Source organism: Artemia sp. Qi Xiang Cuo, chromosome 18 (genome assembly GCF_049724085.1).
Source record: "Artemia sp. Qi Xiang Cuo chromosome 18, ASM4972408v1, whole genome shotgun sequence".
Taxonomy (NCBI): Eukaryota; Metazoa; Arthropoda; class Branchiopoda; order Anostraca; family Artemiidae; genus Artemia; species Artemia sp. Qi Xiang Cuo.
In genome coordinates, this window is record NC_142811.1 from 48,734,805 (window position 1) to 48,761,739 (window position 26,935).

At 36.6% G+C, this 26,935-nt stretch overlaps 1 protein-coding gene across 3 annotated transcripts in view; it reads left to right on the forward strand.

Annotated features, from left to right (window-relative positions):
- The first annotated feature begins 15,663 nt into the window (after window positions 1-15,663).
- LOC148941593 (cathepsin L-like proteinase) overlaps window positions 15,664-26,935 on the forward strand; it is a 47,749-nt gene continuing 36,477 nt past the window's right edge. For 2 of the 3 annotated variants that reach the window (XM_089104506.1, XM_089104508.1), the window contains exon 1: window positions 15,664-15,828. The gene's annotated coding sequence lies outside the window, so the exon portion shown is untranslated. Of the gene's footprint in view, window positions 15,829-26,747; window positions 26,883-26,935 lie in introns of those variants that run through there. The other variant, XM_089104507.1, reaches the window with a different exon arrangement.

A 26,935-nucleotide genomic window follows, 5' to 3' on the forward strand; every position in this document is an offset into this window, starting at 1 on the left:
CCAATCCAAGAATCAAAATCAGAGTTGTATCCTAGCCACCGAACAAGTAACTGTTTCTTACTCTTGCGAGTACGTGTCTTTAATATCTTTTCAATTTGGTAGATTTCACTGGCATTTTTAACTTTTTGCAGTTCATAGTCATAAAAACCACCGAGAATCTCTTCATTCTTGGTATCGCGCAGACGATAAGTTATGGATTTAGTGTCTAGGATTTTTGCCTCTTTAAAAAGTTCGGTGCAGCACAAGTAATTTCTCTTTTCAAAAACATTAGTTGTTCTATTAATTCGAATAGTATCACCAACATTGAATTTATTTTTCTTCTTCTTGACATTTGATTCATTGAAATATTGTTTAAGAAAGGTGTCAATTGTATCATGATCAGAATTATGAACTTCCGTTGGTGTAGAGTTGGACAATGATTGATGAGGTCGTTGATTATAAATCAACATGATTTTATCTAGATCATGAATAAAAGTCGATGTATTTTTCAATGTACAATATCTTGAAATTAAACGTCGAATAGTTCTTATCAATCGTTCGGCCCATGCAGCCTTTATAGGACTGTGACTATGATAGAGTAGTGTACTATATTTCTCTAGTACTTTTGCAACATGAGGATTAACAAATTCACTACCGCGATCCGTTTGAATTTTTTATGTGAATCCTGTTCGAGAATACTTTCAATGGCCTGAGCAACTTCAACACCTCTTTTATCGCAATTGAATGGCGTGTACATAGTGACTAAAAACACTGATTGCAAGTAGAATGTACTTGTACGGTGTATTGTGACGTCTTTGAATCTCATCTAGAGTCAAGAGATCTGCTTGCACTATATGCAATGGGTAAAAGGCTTTAGTTTTTCGATATTGATTGGCACGAAGTCTATGATTTCTATGCAGAGTATAACTTGATTCATTTTGTAGATAATCTTGTGCACTTTTAGTGTGAACACCAGAGACTTTGGAAAGAGTGGTGGGGGAACTTCAACTCCCCGCCTCACCAATATTTTCATAAACACCTTTCAGAACTTCAACCATTTTGAATGTAAACACGTTGTGTAATGTCCGCTACCCTTTTGTATACTGGCTGTTGGTGGTGGTGACGTTGACTTGATACGTCTTCGCTTTTGTCTAGCTACCAGTGGTGTGCTAGTATTTTCCAAAATTGATGTAAAATCTTCTTCTTCTTCACGTTCATATTTCAATGTTGATGATGTTGATGATGCAACTTCATTTAATTTTTTTAGTATTTGTCTATTGCCAATAAGAATTTTGGGGAAGTTTAATGTATTTAGAAAGTTGTATAGATGAGTGTCAAATGATAATAGTCCTTTACGATTTGTAACCATGTAATACATTAAATCAAGTAGATTATAGCTCTTGCCCTGAATTATAATCCTTTCCCCATTGCTCTCAACTTGAATTTGACCACTTTACAAGAGATAGGTTAAGAGTCGTTTTAATTGTTAACGATATTATATGGGGCATAGAATTCAAATTTTCAAAAAAAATTAATCAAATTCCTCCTTCTTTAATTGGGTTCCAGCAGACTCTAGAGAAGATGATTCTTTTTTGGGATCAGCAGCAGCAATGGGCTTCGACCGAGAGGGCCTGTGTTTGTTCACTCTGCGAAACGTATCTTGAAGTAAAAGCAACTTTTTATCGTCCTCAATATTTTTAACGTCACGAAATTTACACAGATTGCCCTCAAAGTGATCTATGGGTGAGAGAGTAAGTTCTATTGGAGTCAATTTATAGGGTTTTGCTATTCTCACTAGAGAAAACTGTTTACAAGTCCTGCAATTATTGGCAGAAAAAGTGTGAAAAAGCTACCGCCTGCCTGAAGAAGTCGTTTCCTTTTAAAATTCTTTCCTTTCTTTTTAGAGGCCAATGTACGTACAATGGAACGATGTTGCTTTGCCTGTTGCTTAACTACTTCTGACATTTGAACATTACCCTCGGTCAAATATAGACAAAGTTCAGATATTAGATTAATGAATTCATTGTCAATATCATGTTTGAGTATGGCCTTCTTTAGCTAGTGTTTTGAGGTGCATGGAACAGACATTCGATGCCTATTTTCATGTAGTTTTTGTAATTTTGTTATACTGACAACGAGGTCTGGCTAGCTCTCAAGGTGAGACGCACTTTATTTGTATCTTCAAACGTGACTGTAATCGCGCACGAACCTACGAAGGTATCCTGATTAAGACCTAACTTACTGCAGTCAAAGTATTTATTAGTTTCCTGATTGTATGCTGAGAGCAGAAACTTAGAGGCACCTGGATAGATTTGTTTATTGAGGGTTATTAGCGAGCTAGAGTCACGAACAACTCTGTAGATGATATAGTAGGTGCAGTTCAAAGCAAGTGTTCGCATACATTTGCTCTGATGAAAGAGATCGTGTAGAGCCAGAGTAACGGAAATCTGTTCATGATGAGACCGAACATTGAACATTTGCAGCATTTCCTGGGACCATTCTTCAATAGATTCAGCCAGATCGTCAATGATCAGCCAAGAGTTTGGTTCAATAATGTTGAAAACATCAAGTCCCTGTATGAATTGTATCTGCACCGATCCCATGGTGGCAGCAATTGCTTTTATTTTATCGTATGACTCCTGCCAAATACTATAGCAATAGTATATTTTTTTTGGCTTTTCCGCAAACATTTTAATGCAATTTTTAATTATTTTAAGTAAGAGTGTTGTTTTGCCCGACATTGAGGGCCCACACAGAAACGATCTGAATGGTGTTTTAAATTGATACATGTTCCCTTCAACAGTTCACCTGGACAACTAACTGTAGACCCTAATTGTCTAATGACTAAATAATTTCCATACTACTACTCTGTTCTTCAAGACGAATAAAGAATCATATTTTTCTTTTATAATATGCACATAAAAAAGTAACAATACATAAAAAAGCACATTAAACATGAAAAAAATACACTTTTTTTATTTATAATAAAACAAAATACAACATTTACATGGGTACACAGAGAAAAAAACACTTTTTTTGTTTATTTATAGAGAAAAAAAAATACAACATTAAATTAGAAAGCACTTGAAAAAAAAATCACTTTTTGAATGAAACATTTACAAAAAAAATCTGCTCTAAGTCAAAAAGATAACTTTGATATTGTGAAGGTGCGCCCCCCGCTGGCGGCGGCCCCCCCCCCAGGCAGCAAGGCCCCCCCGGGCCTCGAGGCCCCCCCCCCCCCCGCCGCGAGGCTCCCCCCCCAAAGTTTTTAGGAAATAATTTACAGGACTTTATTTAAACCGAGACTTTCCCTATGGGCAATACATTCGGCCCGGTCTGAAGTTAAATAGTGTCCAAGGGGGAGGGTAGTCACACCATCTTGACAAACATAGGCCTTGTCGGAAATGGTACTCATGGCAATTTTTTCTACATTTACAGTAAAGTTCTTGTAGTTGAGAAAACGAATTGCCAGCAATTTGGCTCGTGGAATTGTATTTTCAGTAATACAATTTCTATAAATGTTCATGTTAAAATTCTTGTCCACATAGCGCATGGGTACTCCTTTGCAACGTTTCTTGATTTTTTCGTCGTGTATCTGTATAAAGTACACCTTCGGACTTACAAACATACCCCAGGAAATCAAGTCGCTTCCAGTTTATGATTTAAAAAAAAAAAGCTGATTGGGCGGCCCACGTTTTAATATCTCAGGGTAAATAACACCCCAAATTGTGTAGTCCATTCGTGAACTGACAATTTCACCGTGCGCCAAATCATCAATTAGATTTGGGTTTTTTGATTTTAACAATAAAGAATCCGTGTCACCCTAGCACACCTCTACTTGCCCCTTTTCTGGCCACTGTACCTTAGCCACATTATAGTGAAATTCCAGCTTGAGCTTCTTTTAGATCTCCATGATAGCACTTCCGGGAGCACTATTTTTATTCAAGATAATGCGTCTTTTTTTCTTATTCAATAGTACCAGGTCCTAGTCGATGATTGTGAAGGACGTGTAATTTGGATCGGCAATAATTCGAGCACATTGTTCAGGATCGGTCACGACGTCACAACGATTCCTATTGCGAACACTCTCACACATTTTGCCGAAAGCTGAATTCAAAATATGTTTATAAATTTCTATTTCGGCCTTCGTCTGTGCTTCAGATTGTTTTCTGACAAAAGTGTCAAAAAACATTTTCAAATAGGGTTTTTGAATAAACTCGAGTGCTCGGTGAACCTTTGTGACGTTGAAACTGTTGTTGCACATCCATTTTAATGCTACATGATGTACAACTATGTTTTTTTTCAGCAGAAGGTCAGCAATAAGTTTTTGTTTTGAAGGTGTCCAATGCAATCCGTCCACCTCGACTAAACGCCTATTGCGAGGGCTCAAAGAGTCCTTAGTCACAGGTCTATTGATGCATGGGAAAACAAATCCTTTACTGAATCGTGAAGATCGACTGGTATCTCTCCACCAATTTAAAAAAACAATTCAACCGGGCCATTCTCCTCAACACTGTCAATGTTGGGAAAATGTGGAGCTTGAGGGTGATTGAGCCAGTTATAGTCGTCGCAAGGTAGTGCATTATTGGACATGGCTGATGGGTAGGGAGAATTCATATCAAGGGAAACTGCATTTGATTTTGTCCCCGTCTTCTCTCCTGTTGGATCAGTTTCCAAGATACGGTCCCCGTGAAAAACAAAACCCCCTCATGGATCTTTCTATGAACAGGTGCTGATCAATGTCGGTGATTAGCCCGATTTTTTCCCCACTAATTTTTAGGATGAGGTCCATCACTAGATGAGGCGAAGAAAAATAATAGCCCAAATCAAGATTAAATTCCTCATAGATTTTATCCGTATTTTTACACATAATGTCTAACAGAGTTAACACGTCACTCGACAAATACAGCTTGCATTACTAGAACCCGTTGTGATCCCTCACCTCTACCCACCCTTTTTTAGCTAAACTGTATTCTTATGGATTGCAGGCAGGATCGTGCAGAATGTCATAAAATAACTCAATTAAAGGACTTTTCTCCTCGGCGACTTGTGAAGTGAAACAATTATATTTTTAAGGATGTGTCCACTTGACCGTCAAAAAATCATAAATCATTTTGAAATTATTGCTTGAGAAAAGGGAAAGCATTGCAACTGTCATCGTTTTTCTGCTCTTGAATTAATTCGCTCAATGATTTGGGGAAAAAACCGTGTGAATCTAAAAAGTGAATTTTATTCGTATACTCAATGCTGGCTTCAGCAAATTTCCACATAAATTCCAAAACAAGCAACTTTTCCAATGATTTAGGTATGATTTTGTACGTAAAGCTGTCTATCACCCATGCATCATCTATTGTTCCATTTCTTTGAAGATGCGCCATTGCTGGTAACACATACTTTAGATTGTAGTTAGCATTATGTATAAAAAAAGGTAGAAAGAGTTGCTGTTTAATTTTTAAATTACATGAATTATGAGCCCACCCACAAAAGTTACTTTTTCCTATTGAATTGGGGTTAATAAGGTGATCGTGGTCCTGGACCGCGTCTTTTGGGGCAAGGGCACTCCTACATACCCAGCAAATTGTCCCCTTTTCCAGCGCCAGTTGCTCTTTATCTGACAATGTTATTGGGTAATTGGTGTGACGTAATCGTGAAATTGCCCCGTTTGCTGTTTTTATTAAGGATACCAATAGCTTTTTCATACTGCCCTCCTCATCCATAGTCAAAAAAACTCTTCCAATTGCATTTTATTGTTGGAATCACAACGAGCGTGCGCATAGGAACACGCAGCTAGTTTTTGTTCCTTGACTATATTTGGCCTTGATGGATCTGATACCTCAACCAGTCTTGTTTCACAGTCTAAAGACACTTTATCAGATTGTAGAAGAGGATTTTGGAAATTTTGAAATTGTAGAGTGTCTTTGCCTTCTACCGGCATTTCTACTCGCTGATTCACACAAATTTTGCAAGGGCTCATAGGGTCCGAAACTGTCCTCTCAGATCTAATGTGAGAAAGACACCTGGGGTAATAGAAACATTCCCTTCATCTAACGCTTTAGTATAGGACTCGACTTATCGCAGTAAGGGGGAAACAATGACCATAGGAGTTAACATCTTTGGGAAACTCGTAAATAATCCATACCAAATTTTTAACATTATCTACCGACGGTGTCCTCACTGAATACAAAACCCCTTTTTTATTCGGTTTTTTTCCCCCATCTACAAATTCAGTGTCATACTGGAGAACAACCACCCCCACCCCAAGATTTTAATTTGTTTTTAAAATATGCTTATTTATTTAAAGGACACCGGATACTTTACCACTAAAAAATCAAAATTTACTTTAGGGAAATTTTTCCCACCGTGACGTGCAAGTTTGTCGAGATTTTTCATTGAAGACTCATTTTTTAATGTTTTATGGGCTGCTACTAAAAATACATACTTAAAACCTTGTAGCCCCGTTTCAAAATTGAAACCTTGAATTCCTCCTGTAGCCGACAAATCTGGGTGGCATTTTATTCTTTTACCTCGCCCTCCCCTTAAAATAAAGTTCTTTTTAAATCTACTGAGATTCAGATCCATGTGTTCAATGTATAAAACTGTGGACCCACTACCCCTCTCATGAAACGTTTCCAAAGTTGAAATTAGTTTATTCACCCAGTTGAAAAAGTTGTCTTCAAATTCGTTTAGACCTGGGTAAAAAGTCTGGTTGCCAGTTGAAAAATGAAAATAAAAAATATCGCCGGATGTCCCCTTTCGTAAATAAACTTTTTGATTCACTGATGCTTTAACCCCCCCTTGACCTCCCCAATTCTGAATCTGAATCTCAATTTTTGCTCGAATTCTGTCGATGTAGCTATGGAGAACATTCACGGGGTCTTTTAAAATAATGTCTGCGTTTTCTTCGGGGTAGCTAAAATCTACCCTGTATGTTTGCAAATGGCTTAGAGCAGATTCTAACAAATAAAATTCACGTAGTTCGGGGGACATAGCACTATTTTCATGCCCTGCACCTGTTTGTTCAGGACTCAATTCACTAATAGTAAAGTTATCGTTAAAAGTGTCCCCGGAAAAATTAGACCCAACAATTTGCATAAGACTGTCCATTTCTTCAGCTGTAAATTGAAAATCCAGGGGGATATCAAATAACGTACCTTCACTAACACCATCAGACGAGAGGGGACAATTACCCATGATACATTGAAGTTCTGGACCCGGGAAGGCATCATTTTAAACAGCTTCCCCCTGAAACTAGAAAATGAATGGATTAAGTTTTTTTTTTGACGAAAGTTTTATCACAATTATAACACACTTTTCTTTTTTTTTCTTTTTTTTTATCAAACAATTTATAATAAATTACAAATTTTGTTAATAAAACACTGACACACACACACACTGACACACACACACACACACACACACACTGACACACACACACACACACACACACACACACACACACACGCTGAAATATTCTTACAGGTTGAAATTGCGTTGCTAACCCCTTAGCCTATATTCAATTAGTCTAGCATGCTGTGAAAACTGTGACGGAAATAAATGTAATGCGGAAACAATTTATGCGATGTTTTGAATTTATAATTCGAAAATTCTTACGAAAGTCTTATCACAATTATAACACACTTTTCTTTTTTTTCTTTTTTTATCAAACAATGCATAATAAATTACAAATTTTGTTAATAACACACTGAGACACACACACACACACACACGCGCACACACACACACCCACACACACACACACACAAACAAAGACACACACACACACACACACACACACACACACAAACACACACACACACACGCTGAAATATTCTAACAGTTTGAAATTGCGTTGCTAACCCCTTAGCCTATATTCAATTAGTCTATAGCGTGCTGCGAAAACAGCGTCAGATAGAAATGCGCTGTGGAAACAATTTATGCGATGTTTTGAATTTATACTTCAAAAAGTTTAATTTTCTCATAATTTTTGACGGGTTAAAATATAATTCAGTTAGCTATTTGCTACTTCGGCGTTACAATAATTCTTTTATATACTGCTAATTTTGTTAATGAAAGAAAATGAAATAGGATTAGTTTAGAAACAAATTTAAGCTATGCGGTTGAGAAAATTTGTCTTATTTTTGAAAAATACGGAAAAAAATATATACATTTACAAATTCTGGCTGCGTTTGTACATCAGAAGTCCCTGGCAAGGCTTGAAGAGGAGTCTTCCCCCCATCTTGATCAGATGAGACTGACTCGAATTTCTTGTCAGGTTGCATAGAGACTCCTGGCGGGTCCAACGAACTAGCAAATCTTATTACTGTTGGCCTTGCAGCTTGCATTGATGTGATATCATCCCATCTTGGTCTCTTTTCGGAGGGAGGGCAAGAATCCAGCTCAAAATCCTTAAAAAAAAAAGAAAAATTTAGTAATGAAATAATAAGCCCTCTAAAGTTTATTTTGATGTTTGTAGCACTTTAGAAATATTTAAAAAGCTTTTAAAATAAAATTTTTGAAAATTTTGAGTTTGGAGGGAGGGGAAGAAGGGAGGGGTGATTTCAAAAACATCTCCCCATAATATAATTTGACCTATAAAGTCAATTCTGATGTTTGTAGTGCTCTATGTCTTAAAGCTTTACAAATATTTAAAAAAGCTTTTAAAATAAAATGTTTTTGGAAAATTTTGAGTTTTGGAGGGAAGGGGGATTTTAAAACCTCTTCCCGTGATATATTTTGACCTATAAAGTCGATTCTGAAACTTGTAGTGCTCAATCTATTAGTGCTTTTAGAACGCCTGCTACTTTTTTAAAAATCAATATTTTTTCTGCTCAAATGTTCCTTCACGTACATACATTCATCGTACTGAACAGCCTTTGGTATCCTAGTATGCAACCTAGACTTGAATATGCTAAATAAATACGTATTTCAAAATTTAACTTTGATGAAGGACAAATATCGCAGAAACAGCTTTTCAATTCATGACAATGAACCAAGATTTTACCTGCTGTATTGTTAAGAGGATTACGTGAAAAGTCACAGTTTGAATGAAATAACTAAAACTAAATAATTATGGCCTTAACACAACAATTGAGGGGTTGAGTTTTGTTTTACGTAATAGAAAAAACATACTTAGCGTTTTCTATAGAATATAATCATTATACTTTAAGATTTTGTCATGTTGGAGGGAAGGGGGGGGGGGCTAAGTCCCTCCTGAAATTTGAATTTACGAGTAAATCGTTTTTTTTTTTTTTTTTTTTTTTTTTTTTTTTAGTATTTTCAAAAGATATATCTTAACCAACCTTTACGATTTGAACGAAATTCGAACTTTAGTCTAAAGAGCAAGATATTGAGGAGGGAGGCGACTTTTCATATCTGCCGAAACTAATATGCAAATTCTGTTTTAATTTTTCATATACAACGAGCCAAAAATCAAAGTGAACATGCCTCTCTTTTTTGAATATTTACTAAAATTGAAATACATGGGTCGTTTAATATTTAAAAGAAGGAAACTTTTTAAAAGAGGTAACAACATGGTGAAAAAAAAAGTGTGAGGAAGGAATTTCTTCCTTAACTTAATGATGAGACAATTTCTTTTTATTATAATAATGAGAAAATTTTACTCACCAGAAGTTGCTTTTAACTTTCCATATCAATGTAAATGACCGCAAAAATACCGATACTAATAGGTTGAATGAACTATTCAAACTGTTGAAAATCCTAATTTGAAACCTGAATATATACAAAAAATAATTGTATATATTAACAGCGAAACAAGACGTGCTGGTTTTTCTAACTCGGGTTTACCCTAAAAAGACGTATATACCATGAACTAGAAAATCGTAAATTGCGTCAGAACAACTTGTCCTTCATAACAAGTTATGCAAGGTCCAGAATAATACAGGAAGGAACATAAAGTAGTAGAAGTATAATGCCATATGAGGGAGCTCTGAATCTCTTTGAAAAGGTGTATACAAGGTCCAGAATATCACAGAAAGGAACATAAAGTAGAAGAAGTATAATGCCAATTGAGAGGATACTCACTCTCTTTGAAAAGGTGTATACAAGGTCCAGAATAGCACAGAAAGGAACATAAAGTAGTAGAAGTATAATGCCATGTGAGAGGATACTCACTCTCTTTGAAAATAGCATAGGAAAGCCCCAAATGACATAGGAAGGAAAGTAAAGGACCAGAATAGCATGGTAATTGCTATATACCCGAGCAAATAACATGGTAATTGCTATATACCCGAGCAAAGTATAAGGTTGATTACTACTAACGAACTTCTATATTCGTATATTTTTCTTCTGGCAAAATATACACAATTGCAGATTTTTGCAGATATGAGCTTAAAATATCTGGTATAGGGTTTTTTGATACGCTGAATTTGACGGTTTGATTTTCATTAAAATGTTTTCACTTTTAGGGGATGTTTCCCCCCTCTTTAAAAAATCAGGTAAATTTTCTCAGGCTCGTAGCCTTTGATGAGTAATGCTAAACTTAATAAAATTCATATATTTAGAATCAGCATTATAAGCCCATTCTTTTGATACATCTATTGACATCAAAATTCCGTTTTGAAAAGTTTCGATCACTATAGAACCGTATCACTTTTTTTTCTTAATGTTTTTTTTTTATTACGTATATGTTATTACGTATATTAGGGGATTATACACTTAGTAAATACAACGTAATTTAAGTTAAAAGTTAAAAAAAAATTTTAATTAAAAAACCCCTGAATCACAAAGGCCGTTTAATTAGAATAGATAGCTCTTTTGAAAGCACTAAAAAAAACTGTTGCGTAAAGAGCGAGGTATTGACTTGGGGGAGAACCCCCTCATCTACGTAATAATTTATGTTCATTTTAAGTTCTAATGTTGCTTTTTACTTTCAGTTGAAAAAACTGTTTTTTTTTAATTTAATATCTAATCGTTTTTTAAATAATGCTTGGAAATCTGGCGCCCCCTTCATAGAAATGTCCCTTGCCCCAAAGAAACATCCTCCACGGAAAGATTCTCCCAATTGCCCCTCGCCTCACGTCCCCCCCCCCACCAGAAAAAAAAATCTTCCTGAAAATGTTTGTATACTTCCCAAAAACCAATACAAAATGTAAGCAATGGGCAAAGTTCATAACTTGCAGCCCTTCCCCTGTGAACGGGGGGGGATTAAGTCATCGTAAAAGACATATTTATTAGATTTTCGTCTATGCTGGACAAAATGGCTATCTCTAAATTTTAATTGGGTGACTTTGAGAAAAAAATGATCGTGGGAGGGGGCCTAGTTGCCCTCCATTTTTTTTGGTCACTTAGAAAGGGCAGTAGAACTTTTAATTTTCGTTCCAATGAGCCCTCCTACGATATTCTAGGACCACTGGGTCGATACGATTACCCCTGGGGAAAAGAAAAAAACAAAACAAATAAACACGCATCCGTGATAATTCTTCTGACAAAAAATGCAAAATTCCACATTTTTGTAGATAGGCGCTTGAAACCTCTACAGTAGGATTCTATGATACGCTGAATATGATGGTGTGATTTTCATCAAGGTTCTATATTTTTTAGGGGGTTTTCCCCCCTTTTTTCAAAAATCAGCCAAATTTTCTCAGGCGCTTAACTTTTGATGGGTAATATTAAACTTGATGAAACTTATATATTTGAAATCAGAATTAAAATCTGATTCTTTTGATGTATCTATTGGTACCAAAATTCCGTTTTTTAGAGTTTCGGTTACCATTGAGCTGGGTCGCTCCTTACTTACAGTTCGTTACCACGAACTGTTTGATAACATATTCTATATTTAAACACTGAACAAACTGTCTAACTTACAGTCCTTGCTCTGAGGCATCAGGGGGGGGGGGGGTTAACAATTCCAAACGCAATATTAATGAACCTTTGAACAATGCTGAGCAAAATAGATGTCTCAAAATTTGAATCTTTGTTTCGGGAAATGGGTGTGGGGGGAGGTGCTGGTTGCTCTGAAATCGCTTTTGAATCTTAAAAAAGGCAGTATAACTTCCAATCTCAAATCAAATAAGCCCAGTCTGAACATTATAGGACCATCCATTCCATAAAAACCTTATATGCCCCCAGAGCATAACTTACAGCGCTTGCTCCTGGGCTCTGGGGGGTTGTGTCAACCCTGGAGGTATTGATATATGTCTTTTCGACTATTTTGGTCACATTTACTATCGTACAATTTCAATCAGATGCGTTTGGTGGAAATAGGAGTAGTTGGGGGGAAGGGGATAGTTTCCCTCTATCATTTTTTACTCTTAAAAGGGAACTGAAACTTCCAATTTTCAACTAAATGAACCACCCCTAAAGTTTATACAATCATTCCTTCCATAAGAACCTTAAATGTCCCTGGGGCATAAATTACAACCCTTGCCTCAATCTCTGTTGGGGTGTATCAACCCCTAGAGACTTGTTATATGATCTTAGGATTATTTTGAATAAAAAGGATATCTCAAAATTTCTATTGGATACATTTCGGGAAAACATGACTTTTGGGGGGGGGAGTCACTTTGACTCTTGAAAAGGGCACTAGAACTTCTGATTTCCGATCCGATGAGCCCCCTGTGAACTATATTCGACCACCCTTTCTATAAGGCCTTATATGGCCCCAGTGCATAACTTACAACCCTTGCCCTGAGGGCTATGGGGGTTGTCAGGATCAAAGATATAATTTCTGAACCCTTCAACTATGCTGAACAAAATTACTACCTCAAAATTTTGATTGGATGTGTTTAGGAAATGATGGGCGTGGTGCGGGGGGGGGCCTGTTGATCAGAAATCACTTTTGACTCGTTAAAATTAGCACTATAACTTTCAATTTGAAATCAAATAAGCCCCATTCGAAGTTAATGCGACAATTCATTCCACAGAAACCTTACTTGCCCCCAGGGCATAATTTACAACCCACGCTTCAGGGCTCTGGGGGGCTGTATCAACCATGGAGGTATTGTTATATGCTTTTTGGAATTTTTTGAACACAATAGCTGTCTCAAAATTTCAATAAGATGCGTTTGGCTTAAACAGGGGTACTCTGGGCGAGGGCTAGTTGCCCTCCATCAGTTATGACTTTTGAAAGCGAACTAGAACTTCTAATTTTCAAGCAAATGAGCCTAACCGAAAGTATTTACAACCATCCCTTTCATAAAAACCTTAAATGCCCCAGGGAAAAATCTTACAAACCTCACGCCCAGGCTCTGGGGGTTTGTTTCAATCCCAAAAGCCTTTGAACTATTTTGAATAAAATGGCTATTTCAAAATTTCTTCTGGATGCAGTTTGAGAAAAGACGACATGTTTAGGGGGGTAGCTGCCCTCTGATCACTTTGAATCTTAAAAAGGGCACTAAAACTTTTAATTACCAATTCAATGAGTCCCCTCCGAAGGTTATAGGACCACTCTTCCTATAAAAACCTTATATGCTCCCAGGGCATGACTTACAACACTTGTCCTGAGGGCTGGGAGGGGATGTAATCTTCAAAGACATAATTACTAGACCTTTCAACTACGCTAAGCAAATCGGCTATCTCCAAAATTGGATTGGATGTATTTTTGGAAATGATTGGCGAGGGGGGTGGGTCTGGATGCCCTCCAATCATTTTCTGCTATTAAAAAGGGCACGAGACCTATTGTGCTGCTTATGATAAAAAAAAGCCTTATATTTTAAAAAAGAGCAACTTGCATAACTTACAGCCCTTGCACCGGGGAATATGGGAGGGGGAGGGGTATCAACCCATAGGCATAGCTATTTGACTCTTTGGACTATTTTGAACAAAATAGCTCTCTCAAAATTTTGCCTCAAACAGCTATCTCAAATCCTAATAAGAAACCTTGTACATTAACAAAGAACAACTTGCATAACTTACATCCCTTGTACCAGGGTTTGCGATAGGGGAGGGGGGATTGTCAAACCCGAAGGCAAAGTTATTACACCTTTGGACTATTTTAAATGTAATAGTTATCTCAAAATTTTGATAGGATGCATCTTGGGGAAAAATGACTTGTTGGGGGTAGTTGCCCTCCGATTACTATTTAATCTTCAAAAGGGCACTAGAACTTACGATTTTCTATTGAGTTAGCCCCATCCAAAGTTTTTACGGCCAATTTTATCATAAAAACCTTATATCTTAACAAAGGGCAGGTTCCATAACTTACAGCCCTTGCTCCGGGGGCTGAAAAGGGGTTTATCAATCTTGGAGGCATTATTTGGGGGGGGGGGGGCGCCTAGCAAATTTCATTTTCTCTCATTGGAATAACTGTTTGGATTTTTAATCTCCCATAATGTTCCACCTGCACCAATAGGCAATATCGATCCCGGGACAAAATGCAAGAAAGACTGCCTTGGTGCCCCGTCCCCTTCTAATCACTTCTAGAATGTCTACTTTCACCCCACCCTTCCCAATCACTGCTACTCGAACGGCATCCCTGGCCATTTCCCAGGACAACCGGTTTGTTGTAATCCCCGATGGTATAAAAAGGAAAAAAACAAAAACTAAATACACAAAGGTTCCACGAACAGTGTTGAGTTTCAAATTTTCGTAAGATACGGGCTTGAAAAATTTCTCGAAAAGTTCTCCGGAAAGTTTCGTGGATATCCAGAAGCTAGTGGTACAATTGTCACCAAAATTAGATTATTTTCGAAGAGTGTTTTTCTCTTTTTCGAAAATTAGGCCAATTTGGATAGGTACATTCAAGCTTTGCATAGCTACCATGGATAGCTACCTTCAATTGCATCGAATAAAACGGAAGTTATTTTATGTGTATTAATTATTATTTCCAAACTTTCTTGTTGGAGTTTTGGTTAACGTTGGCAAGGGAGTGCTCTTTACTGACAGTTCCTTACAATGACCTGCCTGATAAGTAGAATAAACATGCGCAAACTGATAACTTTGTACCTTATTTTAAAAGAAAGGTCATACCCCGGTAACCCGGGTATTATTCATTTTAAACTAATTTTTTTTTGAATAGTTTCCCATGCCCTTCATTAAGAAAAGAAAAACGATTCTTTAGAAGGTATACATTTCCATATTTCAAAATTAAAGAACATTTCAAAACTACCTAATTATTTCAAATAGGGTCAAAAGCAGAGGTTGACATTATTTCTCATGAATTTCACTCATTTCCATTTTGAGGTAAAGAGAGCGTGGGAGGGGGCGGTTAAATGTTAAAAGTGTGAGAAAAGAAACACTTTAAGGAATGATTTCATTTTGCCTTGAAGATAAAACAAAGTAATAGGTTCAATTAGAGGAGGAAATACTTAAATAATTCTGTAGTTTTATCTCGCGTAGTTTCTCTGTCATTATCTTGAGGGTTTCTTTATGACTGTCTCTATTGGTTTAAAAAAAAAGTCAAAAACAGCATTGCCAAAGCTTTGAAATAAGTTGTACCAGCTTTCTTACTGAAATTATACCCCAGGAGATTAATTTGACTCACTACTGTGAGTAGTGACAACTCACTATAAAACTCACTACTGTTAGGAAAATTCGACCTACAAAATAGTTCCCGACCAAGTGACAACTCTGCAAGCGAAAGTCAGGATGAGGTCAAAGCTGGCAAGAGTCAACGGACTACAGCTAAAATAGCAAATAAAAAAAAAACATTATATGCATACGTTTCTTTGACCTGGTGCCATATACTGTATAAATGTAATTACTCTGGTAAATTTAATCCGAGGAAGTTGTCCTGAGTTGAATGATCTTTTCTTTCAAATAAAAATATAGTCTTCATTGTTAATAGATCCCATTTATCCTCTGATTGTAAGAGGGGAATTACCTTTTTTGTACTATAGACATTCGTTTTTGTCTTGTTCAGTGAATAGCAGCAGTTCTGGAAGTGTTTAGAATGTGAATTGCATTTAGTGGTTTTGTTTTTTAGTTGTCTTTTTTTCTGTCTCTCTCCCGTGTGTTTAGTTTGTCGTCTTTAAGAAGATTTTATTTTTAAGCATTGTTGTTTCTTATTTCAACCTGTTGCTTTTTTGTTGAGAAAGGCTCCCGGACGTGGAGCCGACATATTCTGGTTTTCTTATTAATTAAGGTTTTTTTTTGGTTATTGTCAACTGCTTTATTTAAATTAAACCCGTTTTTTTCTCTTGATTTTTCGTAAATGGAAAAGCAGTGTGGTCTAAGAACTTATTTATTTTTTCAAAGTACTAAGAAACTTTAGTGTGAAGAACGAGGTGTTGATGAGGGGGCAACCCCCATCTTAAGCGTGATAATTTTGGTTCGTTTTAATGTTGCTCCTTACTTTCAGATGAAAAAACTTGTTTTTTTTATTTAATATAATACAGAAAACCGTGTTAACCTAGGAAGTGCCCGTTCGATTGGATATTTTGAGATCTAATGTACTTTTTGAGCATTGAAAGGACGTGGAGCCAAACCAACCAGCCTTCGATGCTCCATAGTGCCACATGGCACCCCTTGGTGCCAGATGGTAGTGGATGAAAATTTCAAAGGAGGTATTTTAATCTAAATGGTTGAAAAGCTTAGAAAGATGCATCCAAAGGTAACATGATGCTTGCGATTCAAAGGGCATGGGTGCCAACTTGTACAATTGACCCATTTGAAAATAAAGGTCGTTCAAAACTAGTCCATTTAAGTGTAATAGATAAGTACCTTGCGTAAATAGTATCTGCAAAGCCTTTATTAATATCAAAATCCTGACATCTACATTAAATCTAAGTAAAAAATCAGCTAGATTTGATTTCTTCTATACGGCTTCACTCAAAATCCGCTCAAATGATACAGTTTATTGTTTATAATTAAATTTTTCCGCTAAACACTCTAATCAAAGTAATTTTGACTGATATTACTACAGTATAATAACCAGTTTTTGCTTAGTAAAGAGTGATGTTCCCCACGAATCATGTTTTTTATCAGCCCAATCAAACAGTTCGTAGTAGCGAACTGTAAGTAAGGAGCGATACGACTCAATAGTAACCGAAACTATAAGAAACAGTATCTTGATAATAATAGATACATCAAAAGAATCGAATTTTGGTGGTTATTTAAAATGTGTAAAATTCATGAAATTTTTATTACCCATTAAAAGTTATGAGTCTGAGAACATTTGCCTAATTTTTGAAAGGGGGGGGGCAACCCTAAAAATCAGGTGATCTTAATGAAAATATTTAGCATATCAGAGAACTCTACTGCAGAGGTTTGAAGCTCCTATGTACAAACATGTGGAATTTTGAATATTTTGCCAGAAGCAAGATCATTTATGCGTGTCTATTTGTTGTTTGTTTTCTTTATTCCAGGGGTGAACCTATTGAACCAGTGATCCTAGAAGATGGATAGAGGGCTCATTTGATTGGAAATCAAAAGTTCTAGTGCCCTCCTTAAGTGACCAAAAATATTGGAGGGCAGCTAGCCCCCCTCTCATCCCCCTTTCTTATCCAAAATTGTCCGATCAAAATTTTGAGATATTTGTTTTCTTCAGCATGGTCAAAAGATCTAATAACTATGTCTTTGAGGATGACTTGACACGCTCTACAGTCCTTGGGGGAAGGGCTGCAAGTTGTGAACTTTGCCCATTGCTTATATATAGTATTGACTATTGGGAAGTATGAAGATATTGGGGGGGGGGGATTTCTTGGCGGGTGCTTACAAGGGAGGATCTTTCTATATTGGAGTTTTCATGGGGGAGGGAATATTTCATACAGGGGGTGGGATTCCCGGCATTAATTAAAAACTGTTAGAAATTAAATTAAAAAAATATATTTTTCAACTGAAGGTAAGCAGCAACATTGAAACTTAAAACGAACAGAAATTATTACGTATATGACGTATATATCACCTCCTCAGTACCTTGTTCTTTACTCTAAAGTGTTTTTTGACTTTTTAAAAAAAGCTTGTTATTCTAATTAAACGGTCCTTGTGTATCATGAGTCATTCTTAAATAATCGGAACAAAAAGTCAAACTTTAGCGTGAAGACTGATGTATTGGGGGGAGCAACCCCCTCATATACGTAATAATTTCTGTTCGTTTCAAATTTTGATGTTGCTCTTTACTTTCAGTTGATAAAACTTGTTTTTTATATTTTAAATTCGTAGTAAGAAATTAATATAAAGCTATGGAAGGGCACAATCGATCATAAATGAAACCATTTAGTGGCTTTTTAAAAATTCAAGTCTAATTGAGGTCAGCGGGCCACCCTTTGTGCCACAAATTTGCAGTGGCATTGGATTGACATTTGAAGATAGCCATTTTAGTCTAAGCTGGCAAAAGGTTCAAAAATGTACCTTCGGGGCAAACATGACTTGTGCTGAACTCGATATTTTCTTAAAAACTTATCTACCATTATAATTAACATAGTAATCTCGAAATTTTGATCCAGTGCCATATGGAGCCATGAGAACATCATGAGGTACAAAGGTCGTAAAAAAGGGTAGAGAGGTGTGATTTGTCCGTGGAAGAGTGCGCGAAATTTCAGATTCATCAAGAAGGTCCCAAATTCTTCGATACAAATTGGGCAGAGATTGGGAAAGGTTTTTGAAGCATATAAGCTGCATACTTCTTTGCTCAACACGTCCAAACTATAATTTAAGCCCCTTGTAACTAGTAACTTCAAAAACCCTTAAATATAAACTTTGATGAGAATAAAAAAGAAATTCCTTATTTTGACAAGTTAAACTAATTTACTTGCTAAAAATGTAATCATATAAAAGAAAACATGTTTCTGGAATTGGGGCACCTAGCCCTCGTGTTAACATTATACGGCGGACTTTTCTAATTGAAATATCCGTATTGCTTAGACTGTCTTACCTCAATTGTTTACCAGCCAACAAATTCGACACTGCTTATAGGTAAATTTTGAACTTCCTAGAGAAGGCATGCACTAACAAAAGTTCATACAAGTCCGACATTAAAAGGAGAGGGTGGGATGATTTTTTCTAAGAAATTGAATGCGCATGCGCCAGAAATAATAAATTCCAGCAACAAAGTTTCTTTGGGTTTTTCAAGTACAAGAAACAGTCCTGTAGGACACTGTACATATTAAATCCCGTTTCTACTGTTTTTTGCTCTTCCCAACACGGGAAAATTACCAAATTATGGACAACCTTCTTTTTCCCAAATCTTCATGTTTTTACTCTTCCAGCACTTTTTAATGAGTCCTTTTCAGTGGCATCGAGTGAGTGGAAGGGATGAATTTCCACCTACAAGTATTTGCTCCCTTTCCTACATTTTAGATGCCCCTAGATTTTTTTAAAAAGGTATTTTCATTGGAAAATTCTTTTTTGGGATTTTCATCAAAAAATAATTTTTTTTTTGGTTTTCTGTCAAGTTGCAGTCTAGGGCTTAAGATTATAGTTGAAGAAAAATGTGTTGAATCAAACAGTTCATGGTACTGTACGTAAGGAGCGACACGGCTCAATAGTAAACGAAACTATAAAAAAACGGAATTGATATCAACAGATATATCAAAAGAATTGGTTTATTATGCTGATTCCAAATATATAATTTTCATTAATTTTAGTGTTACCCATCAATGGCTAAGAGCCTGAGAAAATTCGTCTGATTTTCGAAAAAGAGGGAAACACCTCTCAAAAGTTAAAGAATCTTAATGAAAATCACGCCATCAGATTCAGCATTTCAAAGAACTCTACTGAAGAGGTCTTAATCTCTTATTTGTAAAAATGTGGAATTTTATGTTTTTTGCCAGAAGAAAGATCACGGATGCATGTTTATTTGTTTTTTTCTCCTCAGGGATGATCGTATCAACGCAGTGGGCCTAGAACATCGGTCTCCTCACATGCAAATTTTTCCCGAAATCATCCGATCGAAATTTTAAGATAACTCTTTTGTTCAGCATAGTTGAAAGGCCCAATAGCCATGTCTTTAGAGACAGCTTGACCCACACAGCCCCTGGGAAAAGGACTTTAACTTATAAGATTTGCCAATTGTTTCCGTATAGTATCTATTGTTGGGAAGTATGCATACATTTTTAGTAGAAGCTCAGCGATAATTTCCCTATTATTACTACCTTTAAATTATCTCGAGCGAGACCATTTTAGCCTCTTTTATCACCTAGCCGAAGCCCGGATTCCGTCCCAGGAATGAGCAGACACAGACAAACTCCCCCACTTCACCTAGGATGTCGGATTCTGTACCCCAAAAAGAGTAGACACAGGCCAAACTCCCCCACAGCGCACAGGGTAGATGGTAGCAAGAATTTCTTGAAATTAAATTTTCCTTCCTTTGCGTGTGTTGATATTTTGGTAAAAATGTATCCGGGCTAATAGAAACCACTCGGGGGGGGGGCTCGACAAGTCCTCGGAGGCGACCAGGGAAGAGGTTGGTACCTTAGTGGAGGGAGGAAGGATAACCATAAATGTACGCCTGAAAATTAGTGCTTTGCTTAACGATAAAAAAAATAAAACAGTGTTGAGCTGGTGACGGAAAAAACCATTCCCCTCCCCCAGAGTCCTTTCCTTTTCGTCTTTCCTTAAATTTGGCATGTTATTCTTAATCATTTTAAAGGTAAGATAACGCCTATGAACTACGTCTGTTATCAATGCTCCTTCTGAAGATGATGGGCACTAGGTGCGAGCTGGAAAATATTGGAAAATATTTTCCAATATGTAAAATAATGTGAAATATCCATGAATTTATCTTAATGAAAAAGGGGTATTTCCTTAAAAGCTCTTAATATGTCTTAAATTCCACCTAATATCACTCCCCCTCCCCTACCCTCCGGGCTTGCAGGCTAGAAGCCCTGGTTTTTTATAATAGATGGTTCTTTTTGGCGTATAGTATAATATGAGATTTTCATCTTTCATTTTTTGTCGTGTTTTTTAGCCGTCTTTTTTGTGTTTTATTTGCTTGTCAGTTTGTTTTTATTTTCACTGTCTGTGTTTTTGAGATGTAGTCTTTAGCAGAAGTAAGACATGTATTTCCCCTTTATTAATATCTTGAAAGCATATGCCCCCCGGATTCTATCAAATTGGGAGAGTAATGAATCATTCTAACGAGTGTCAAAAATGGGAAATCTCACTAATATTAGGTCAAGCAGGGGATGAATGGGCGGGGACGGTGTCAAATGGGTGAAATGCCATGGCAGTGTCGTGTGTTTTGTGGGGCATTAGGATTGGCTTGGGTTGAATCACACGATTTAAAACTATGATTTTTATTAGAAAACGCCTGAAGAAAGTTATGTTTTGGTTGGAGGGGGGTCATATAATGTCAATGTGGCTTGAACTACAGCTTAAAAGTTAAGGTCTGGACATTAAAGAATTTTCCCATGATAGAGATGAAAATCTAACAGGTAGCAGTTCTTAATATGGTTTAAAATGCATCTAATGTTACTCCCCCCTACCCCCCGGGTTTTCAGGCTAGAAGCTCCCAGTTTTCTATAATAGATGGTTCTTTTTGAGTATATGATAATATGACATTTTCATCTTTTAGTTTTTGCTGTGTTTTTTTCTATGTTTTATTGCTTGCTAATTTGTTTTTATATACAGTATATGTGTACTTAAGATTTATTGTTTGGGACGAGTAAGACACGCATTTCTCCTTTATTAATATATTGAAAGCAAATACCCCCCGGAGTGTATCAAATTTGGCAGTAAAGACGCCGCTCTGCCATCTGGGAATTTTGTCCAGTAACAACGTGGGGGAGTTTCGCTAGCTTGGGGGTATGTCTAGAAAAACATCGCAGGTGAGTTTTGCTAGCTGGGAATTTTGTCTAGAAACAACGTGGGGAGTTTTGCTAGCTGGGAGGGTTATGTCTAGAAAGGCATTGTGGGGGATTTCAGCCACCTGGGAGGGGGGGATGTCTGGACATGTATAGGGGGCATGTTTTTATCTAGAAACATGACATGCGCTAGAAATCTAGCCTAGACAATTTAATTCAAATATGACCTGCAAACATAACAAACATAAACAAAACAAAGAAACATTAAACAACATAACCATGACACAACATCAACAGAAAATAACAGCATAACATAACATCAAAATAACCATGAAACAACGTCAGCATAGCATAACCATCAAACAATATAACATAACCAACATAACATAACATCAACATAACATAACATAACAACAATAACCATGAAAAAAAAATCAACATAACATCAAAATAACCATGAAACAACATCAACATAACATAACAACAATAGCTATCAAACAACATTAGCATAACATAACCAACATAACATAGCATAACCATGAAAAACATCAACATAACATAACAACAATACCCATCAAACAACATTAACATAACATAACCAACATAACATAACATAACCTTGAAACAACATCAACATAACATCAAAATAACCATGGAACAACATCAGCATAACCATAAAACAACATAACATAGCCAACATAACAAAACATTAACATAACATAACATCAACATAACATAACAACAATAACCATGAAACAACATCATCATAATATAACACAATAGCCATCAAACAACATTAACATAACAACAATAGCCATCAAACAACATTAACATAACATAACAACAATAACCTTACATTAACATAACATAACCAACATAACATAAAATCAACATGACATAACCATGACACAACATCAACATAACATAACAGCATAACATAACATCAAAATAACTCAACCGTGAAACAACATAACATAACAACATAACATAACATCAACATATCATAACCATGAAACATAACATAACAACAATAACCATCAAACATGTGTTAATTTTCCTATGTTAACTTCCCTAGGGGTGCCTTTGAAAACTCAGGGCCTACACTACTAAAAGGGCACTAGCTCTTTCAATTTCCAATCAAATGAGCGTTATTGAAGTTTCTACGACAACACTTTCTATAAGAACCTTATATTCCCCCAGGGTATAACTTACAACCCTTGCCCTGAGGGCCCTGAGGGTGTTATCATCCATCCCTAAAGACATAATTTCCAAAACTTTTAACTACGTTGAACAAAATAGATATCTCAAAATTTGATTGCATGTGTTTGGGGGAATGGTGGGCATGAGAGGGGGCTTTGTTGCCCTCCAATTACTTTAACTATTAAAAAGGGCACTAGCCCTTTCAATATCCAATCGATTGAGCCCTTTTTGAAGTTTTTACGATAATATTTTCTATAAAAATCTTATATGCCCCCAGGGCATTACTTACAACCCTTGAACTGAGGGCTGTGGGGGGAGTGTCATCCTCAAATACATAATTTCTGGACGTTTCAACTGCGTTGAACAAAATGTCTATCTAAAAATTTTGATTGGATGTGTTTGGGGAAATGGTAGACGTGAGAGGGGGGGGGGAGTAGTTGCCCTCCAATAACTTTCGACTCTTAAAAAGGCCACTAGCCCTTTGAATCTCCAATCTAATGAGCCCTTTTTGAAGTTTCTACGACAAACCTTTCTATAAAAACCTTATATGCCCTCAGGGCATAACTTGCAACCCAGGCCCTAAGAGCTGAGAGGAGGGGGGAGTGTCCTCCTCAAAAACATAACTTCCAGATCTTTCAACTACGTTGAACAAAATTTCTATCTCGAAATTTTGATTGGAGGTGTTTGGAGAAATGGTAGGCGTGAGAGGGGGGTTAGTTGCCCTCCAATTACTTTTGACTATTAAAAAGACCACTATCCCTTGAGTTTCCAATCGAATGAGCCCTTTTTGAAGTTTCTACGACAACTCTTTCTATAAAAAACCTTATATCCCCTCAGAGGATAACTTATAACCCTTGCCCTGGGGGCTCTGGAGGGGAGTGTGCACCTCAAAATCATAATTTCCATATATTTCAACTACGTTGAACAAAATGGCTAAATAAAAATTTTGATTGGATGTGTTTGGGGAAATGGTGGGCGTAGAAGGGGTATTAGTTGCCTTCTAATCACTTTCGGCTAATAAAAAGGGCACTAGTAATTCCAATTTCCACTTGATCGATCCCTTTTCGGAGTTTATACGACAACTCATTCGATTCAAAATATCCTAATTTAAAGGAAAAAAAATAATACATTGTGCCAACATCGTTCTTTACTTAGGCAGCGCTATTGCGCTGCCTATGATATGCGTGTGTCTGCCTTTTAACCTTTGCCCCAGTCTTGCCTCTTTGCTTCTACAGGTGTACACAGATCAAACCAGTACATACCTCCTTGAATTTGAGACACGCTGACAAAATGCATTGAACTTTAATAACTTTTTATTGATCTGACTTTTCTTTTTTGAAAATGTTCTATTTCATTGAATCAGAACGAAGGAATAAGCGCTATTAAAAATTGACACGGTATTTGAAACTAATTGTTGGGCGTTTTTCTGTTTCTAGAAGCACGAAAACTATCATATGGCAAATTCCCGTGATATTTAGAACTCTATGATTAGCTATTAATTTTTAATGAACTGAATATTTAATTTTCATCAACTGAGGAGAAAAAGTAATTTCGGTACTTATGCAACGTTGACGCTTGGAAGTGACAGTAAGAGAGGGTTTAAACTTGAAATGTGAAAAATGATAGCATGGAATCTGTGGTCATTCAGTGACTACGAAATAGACCCTCCCCTTACACTTAAAAAACAGGGTCACTTAGGAAAATCCCCCTGATGAATATAGTGCTGACTTTCATACTGAACATGGCCAAGAATAGCCAAGACTCCTTTGAAAGTTCTATCCCTTATAAAATCCCAGCGAAAAATTCCCCCTGGGCAATTCCATCCTCGCTAGGAATTCCCCTCCGAAAATTTCCTGCGGACAAATACGCCCAAAAAACTTTCCTTAGCTTAATTTGAAAAAAGACTTGTGTTCTATATAATTTCCGATCCTTCTCCAAATCCTTCATCAGTGGAAATTTTTTCCCGGTAATATACCCTCCCCGAATAAAAAGCTTATGCCTCTAAAAATACCCCCTGAAGAATTCTTCCCAAGGAAAATCCCCCATCCCTGTCGGAAAACCCCCAGATGATTCTAACCCCACTGAAAATTCGCCCTGAAAATTCCCCCGGAACATCTCAACATGTAAAATTGAGTCTATAAAAAGAAAGCAAGACAAATAAAGAGAATTTCTTATAGGTTATTTCAATTTTGTAAAATTTCCCATGGAAAGTTCAATCCCAAATATATCCCTTCCCAAGGAGTATTATCCTATAGAAATAATCCTCCCCCTGCAACCTCCCTCCCCCCAGGAAAATGTCTGTATTCGCCCAATAAAAAATACTATGTGTAAATAAAAGTCAAAATTCTTAACTTACAGCCCTTTCACCTGAGGTCTGGGGGAGGGGGGGGCATGTCATCCCCAGAGGTATAGTTATTGAACTATACTGAATAGAGTGACAATCTCAAAATTTTGATCGGATGACTTTGGAGAAAAAACGGTGTGAAGGGGGACTTGTCCCCCTTCATTGTTTTTGGTCACTTAAAAAGTGCACTAGAATTCTTGATTTCCTTTCGGTTGGACCTTCTACTAATCTTCTAGGACAATTATCCCGATACGGTTGCCCCTGGGGAAATAAAACAAAATGAAAAAACAAATAAACACGAATCCGTGATCTTTATTCTGCCCAAAAATGCAAAATATCACATTATTGCAGATGGGAGCTTGAAACCTCTAGAGTACGGTTTTCTGATACGCCGAATTTGACGGTGTGACTTTCATTAAAATTTCTTGACTTTTTACGGGTTTTCCCCCCTTTTTTGAAAATAAGGCCTATTTTCTCTGTCTCGTAGCTTTTGATGGTTAACGTTAAACTTAATGAATTCTATATATTTGGAATAAGGATAAAAAGCCATTTTTTCATGTAGGCCTATCTACTAATATAAAAATCCATTTTTTAGTGTGTCTGTTGCTATTGAGCCCAGTTGCTCCACGAACTGTTTGAAATTTGAATTAGAAGTCAAAAATCAGATACAAGTCAAGCATGTTTAATAGGGCTTCACACTCACAAAGAACTGTGAGTGTGAGACTGACGGATATTTCACATAGCCAATTTATTGTCAACAGACAAATTAAAACAGGCAGACGCGCAGAGGAAGGGAGGGGTTTCCTTGGGTTCCAACTCACCAGGCTCCCAGCTCTTTAAGCTGAACTTCCACTAGGGCTCAACTGAGGTAATCTTTAAAGCGTAGAATATACAATAAGCTGGATTTGCAAGTGTTTTATTTACCAATGGCGCTTCAAAACGTTTAAAGTACTTTATTGTTAACAGTAAAAGTGAATAATAAGCCCTTTCATTCCCGAAGTATTGAGAATAAACCAATTTAAGCGTTTCATCACATTACTCTCGTGTTAGAGCATTCATGCTTGAAGTATTGAGAAAAACAGGACAAACTTCAGTGTAAGCAGCAGGGTGTTAAGTGGAACCTAACCACTCAATCCCCCAGGTATTGAAAAACTGTAATTCATTATAGGTTTTTGTCTCACTTTCTAATTTCATTTGAAAAAAACTTTTGTCCCTTAGATAGATAGATAGATAGATCGTGTATTTCAAAAAGCCCAAGAGCCATATACACACAAAAAATATGAAAATAGAAAAATTACAACAGAGCAAATTACAAACACACATTAACATGAATACATAGCTAAAAATACCTTCTGTTAAAATACCAAAAAAAAAAAAAAAACTTTAATTCCATATAATTAATAATAATTAATTGTAAAAACATTTCCTTCTTTTCAATCCCTTCTCTATGTACGCACCAATACGAAATATTGTGGTTGGATTACTACTTTGTAAGATATTTGGAAGCAGCAAAACAATCCCATGTAAGTAATTTTCCCTTAAATCAGAGAGCACCGGGCACTTTCGGAGAAAATGGTCCAAATCTTCTTCCTCATCCCCACAAAGAGGACACACATACCGACCATCAGGATGTACTATCCCCCTGTCGAACACCATTTGTCTACTCTGGATTGGAAGACAATTCGCCCTAAGCTGAATCCATCGACATAAAATCATAGAAGGTAAATTGAATTTAAAATAAATTTCCTCTCCAAAACTAGGTTTAGGCCTAACC